Below are 5579 nucleotides of genomic sequence, written 5' to 3' on the forward strand. Positions count from 1 at the left end.
GTGGGACTTGTTTTACTTCGGTTGCTCCTTTATTTACACGACTGTTTCTTGTTTGGTACTGTAGTGGGAAACTATTGATTTTGAACGGCTATACATGCTCCTCCAAAATGATCTTTACAAATTTGATCAAGCGTGCTTCAGAAATGGGGATAGGAAGAATAGAGCTGTTTGTGCTGTAATGTTCACACACATCTTAAGTTTTTTCCTACATTTTAGTTATTGACGAATATGGTCACCCTCCAGCAGATGGCACAGAGTGTGGAATAGTTAATAAAGACCAAATCTAACACACAAGTCCGGCGGAACTTCCTGATACACACAGCGGAAGCTCACCAACATCACGTCCAAACATCGGACCATGGTACACGAGATTCAAGGAATCCAGAAGTTTCACGAAGCGGACGAGTACTGGGTGTCCAAACGCGAGGGAGAGATGTGGAACAGGTGCAATAGCCATTTATCCAGAACCAAGCCAAATCAATACAATAAGCATCTCAACAGTTGCAGCTATCAGCAACCACGGTGCATCGATTGCAACACAAAAGAATGAAGTTTAATGCCTTTAAGGTAGAGCTGCCGCAAGTGCTTCAATCTGACGACAGGCGAAAGCGCACAGCATTTGCATTTGAGATTTTGATTCGTATCGACAATGACTCAGACTTCCTGAAAAAGGGACGAAGCTTGCTTTCATTCGTCTGGGAACGTAAACCGGCACAATGTGAAGATCTACATCTACTTCTACATCTTCATCTACATGGACACTCTGAAAATCACAGTTAAGTGCCTGGCAGAGGGTTCATCGAACCACCTTCACAATTCTCTATTATTCAAATCTCGCATAGCGCGCGGAAAGAATGAACACCTATATCTTTCCGTACGAGCTCTGATTCCCCTTATTTTATCGTGGTGATCGTTCCTCCCTATGTAGGTCGGTCTCAACAAAATATTTTCGCATTCGGAGGAGAAAGCTGGTGATTGGAATTTCGTGAGAAGATTCCGTCGGAACGAAAAACGCCTTTCTTTTAATGATGTCCCCGCCCAAATCCTGTATCATTTCTGTGACACTCTCTCCCATATTTTGCGATAATACAAAACGTGCTGCCTTTCTTTGAACTTTTTCGATGTACTCCGTCAGTCCTATCTGGTAAGGATCCCACACCGCGCAGCAGTATTCTAAAAGAGGACAGACAAGCGTAGTGTATGCAGTCTCCTTAGTATGTCTGTTACATTTTCTAAGTGTTCTGCCAATATAACGCAGTCTTCGGTTAGCCTTCCCCACAACGTTTTCTGTGTGTTCCTTCCAATTCAAGTTGTTCGTAATTGTAATACCTAAGTATTTAGTTGAATTTACGGCTTTTAGATTAGACTGATTTATCGTGTAACCGAAATTTAACGAGTTCCTTTTAGCACTCATGTGTAAAAGCTCACACTTTTCGTTATTTAGGGTCAACTACCACTTTTCGCATCAGTCAGATATTTTTTCTAAATCGTTTTGTAGTTTGTTTTGATTTTCTGATGACTTTATTAGTCGTTAAACGACAGCGTCAGCTGCAAACAACTAAGACGGCTGCTCAGATTGTCTCCCAAATCGTTTATATACACTCCTGGAAATGGAAAAAAGAACACATTGCAACCGGTGTGTCAGACCCACCATACTTGCTCCGGACACTGCGAGAGGGCTGTACAAGCAATGATCACACGCACGGCACAGCGGACACACCAGGAACCGCGGTGTTGGCCGTCGAATGGCGCTAGCTGCGCAGCATTTGTGCACCGCCGCCGTCAGTGTCAGCCAGTTTGCCGTGGCATACGGAGCTCCATCGCAGTCTTTTAACACTGGTAGCATGCCGCGACAGCGTGGACGTGAACCGTATGTGCAGTCGACGGACTTTGAGCGAGGCGTATAGTGGGCATGCGGGAGGCCGGGTGGACGTACCGCCGAATTGTTCAACACGTGGGGCGTGAGGTCTCCACAGTACATCGATGTTGTCGCCAGTGGTCGGCGGAAGGTGCACGTGCCCGTCGACCTGGGACCGGACCGCAGCGACGCACGGATGCACGCCAAGACCGTAGGATTCTACGCAGTGCCGTAGGGGACCGCACCGCCACTTCCCAGCAAATTAGGGACACTGTTGCTCCTGCGGTATCGGCGAGGACCATTCGCAACCGTCTCCATGAAGCTGGGCTACGGTCCCGCACACCGTTAGGCCGTCTTCCGCTCACGCCCCAACATCGTGCAGCCCGCCTCCAGTGGTGTCGCGACAGGCGTGAATGGAGGGACGAATGGAGACGTGTCGTCTTCAGCGATGAGAGTCGCTTCTGCCTTGGTGCCAATGATGGTCGTATGCGTGTTTGGCGCCGTGCAGGTGAGCGCCACAATCAGGACTGCATACGACCGAGGCACACAGGGCCAACACCCGGCATCATGGTGTGGGGAGCGATCTCCTACACTGGCCGTACACCTCTGGTGATCGTCGAGGGGACACTGAATAGTGCACGGTACATCCAAACCGTCATCGAACCCATCGTTCTACAATTCCTAGACCGGCAAGGGAACTTGCTGTTCCAACAGGACAATGCACGTCCGCACGTATCCCGTGCCACCCAACGTGCTCTAGAAGGTGTAAGTCAACTACCCTGGCCAGCCAGATCTCCGGATCTGTCCCCCATTGAGCATGTTTGGGACTGGATGAAGCGTCGTCTCACGCGGTCTGCACGTCTAGCACGAACGCTGGTCCAACTGAGGCGCCAGGTGGAAATGGCATGGCAAGCCGTTCCACAGGACTACATCCAGCATCTCTACGATCGTCTCCATGGGAGAATAGCAGCCTGCATTGCTGCGAAAGGTGGATATACACTGTACTAGTGCCGACATTGTGCATGCTCTGTTGCCTGTGTCTATGTGCCTGTGGTTCTGTCAGTGTGATCATGTGATGTATCTGACCCCAGGAATATGTCAATAAAGTTTCCCCTTCCTGGGACAATGAATTCACGGTGTTCTTATTTCAATTTCCAGGAGTGTAGATAAGGAACAGCAAAGGGCCTATAACACTACCTTAAGGAACGCCGGAAATCACTTCTGTTTTACTTGATGACTTTCTGTCAGTTACAATAAACTGTGACCTCTCTGACAGGAAATCATAAATCCAGTCACACAACTGAGACGATATTCCACAAGCACGCAATTTCACTACGAGCCGATTGTGTGGTACAGTGGCAAAACCTTCCGGGAATCCAGAAATACGAAATCGATCTGAAATCCCTTGTCAATAGCACTCAACACTTCATGTGAATAAAGAGCTAGTTGTGTTTCACAGGAACTATGTTTTCTAAACCCATGTTGGCTGTTGTGTCAATAGACGGTTTTCTTTGAGGTAATTCATAATGTTCGAACACAATATATGTTCTATAATCCTGCTGCATATCGACGTTAACGATACCGGCCTGTAATTTAAAGGATTACTCCTACTACCTTACTTGAATATCGGTGTGACCTTGTAAGTAGGCTGTTTAGATTTTTCTATTGGTAGCGCCGCCGCCACGTAGCGCTCTGTATAAAAATCACTGGCTGTGCCGTGTGCAGTCTGTGGCTGGTTTGCATCGTTGTCTACCATTGTAGTGTTGGGCAGCGGCAGCTGGATGCTAACAGCGCGTAGCTTTGCGCAGTTGGAGGTGAGCCACCAACGGTGGTGGACGTGGGGAGAGAGATGGCGGAGTTTCGAAATTTGTAAGAATTGGTGTCACGAACTGATATATATATTATGACTATTAAGGTAAATACATTGTTTGTTCTGTATTAAAATCTTTCATTTGCTAACTATGCTTATCAGTAGTTAGTGCCTTCAGTAGTTTGAATCTTTTATTTAGCTGGCAGTAGTGGCGCTCGCTGTACTGCAGTAGCTTGAGTAACGAAGATTTTTGTGAGGTAAGTGATTTGTGAAACGTATAGGTTATTGTTAGTCAGGGCCATTCTTTTGTCGGGATTTTTAAAAGTCAGATTGCGTTGCGCTAAAATTATTGTGTGTCAGTTTAAGCACAGTCGTGTAAAAATTTTTCTAAGTGGACGTTTCGACCTGTACAACTTTCCAGTCTTTGGGTACGGATCTTTCGTCGAGCGAACGGTTGTATATGATTGTTAAGTATGGAGCTAATTCATCAGCATGCTCCGAAAGAAACCTAATTGGTATACAATCTGGACCAGAAGACTTGCTTTTATTAAGTGGTTTAAGTTGCCTCAGTATTCCGAGGATATTTATTTCTACGTTACTCGTGCTGGCAGCTGTTTTCGATTCGAATTCTGGAATAATTACCTCGTCTTCTTTTGTGAAGGCATTTCGAAAGGCTGTGTTTATCAACTCTGCTTTGGCAGCACTGTCTTCGATAGTATCTGCATTTCTATCGTGCAGAGGAGGCGTTGATTGTTTCCTGCAGCTAACATACTTGACATACTATCTGAGACTGAGAACACTGAGCACCACACGTGGAAATTGTGTGCGACAGTCCAAAGCTAAACGTGTGGTGCGGTCTGATTCACTGATTCACTATCGTGTGGTGGGACCGTTTTTCTTTGCATATTGTTTATCTGGACATGTTGGAACAGTTTGCTTTTCCACAGGCCAAAGCACTGCAACGTGACATCATGCGGCAGGAGGACGCTGCGCTTCAGCTTTGGACGAAACACTTCCACTTCGCTGGACTGGCAGAGGAGAGCCCATTTCCTGGCCCCCAAGGTCTCCAGACATAGCCCCATCAGATTTTCTTCTTTGGGGCTTTGTGAAGGATGCTGTCTAGCAGGTGCCGATGCGCGACTAGCAGGAACTGGGAGCTGGCAGCAGAGCAGCAGTTTCACACGTTAATAAGAACTTGCTAGGTCGGACATGGGAGGAACTGGAATGTCGCTAAGATATCGTGAGTGCTATTTATGGCGCACGCATTCAGCTCTATTAAACGGCTATTAAAACTTGGGATATACGTGAACATTACGCAGCAAACCTCACCTTTCTACCCATCCCCAGTAAAAACCCGACGCTCTAAGGAATCGAACTCCCATGTATAAATATCTTCGAACTTCTGATTTCATTGCAATTGATTTCATCTGTTACACGTTTGACGTTAAGCATATAAACAAGAAACAGTTTAGAAAAAGTTTGAAATTACGATTAAAATTTGTAAGGAAGCCGCCAAGTGCTGTTATTATGAAACACTGAGTAAATGTGGTCTGGATAATTTGCGCTCCATTTTAAGCACAAACAAGTTTCTCATGCATATCAATGTTTATGATTGTAAAATATAAAGTTTCACTACAGGAAATGTCATAATTCATAAAATGTTTCGGGCTATTATGCCTTTGTCGAATGGATTTCACGTTAGAACCCGATGTTTCGTCTCCATTTGCGGACGACATTTTCACTCAATAGTGAGCCAGGTTGCGAATCGAGCATTCAAAGAAACTACGAACCCCCTTGAAAGTATTCTCCGCAGATGGGGACGAAACGTCAGGTTTTAAGGGCATTCCATCCGATCATGACGTAATAGCCCCGACAATTTTATTAAGTGTGAATGCTTATGACGTCATATCT

The sequence above is a fragment of the Schistocerca gregaria genome, chromosome 1, assembly GCF_023897955.1.
Source record: "Schistocerca gregaria isolate iqSchGreg1 chromosome 1, iqSchGreg1.2, whole genome shotgun sequence".
NCBI lineage: Eukaryota > Metazoa > Arthropoda > Insecta > Orthoptera > Acrididae > Schistocerca > Schistocerca gregaria.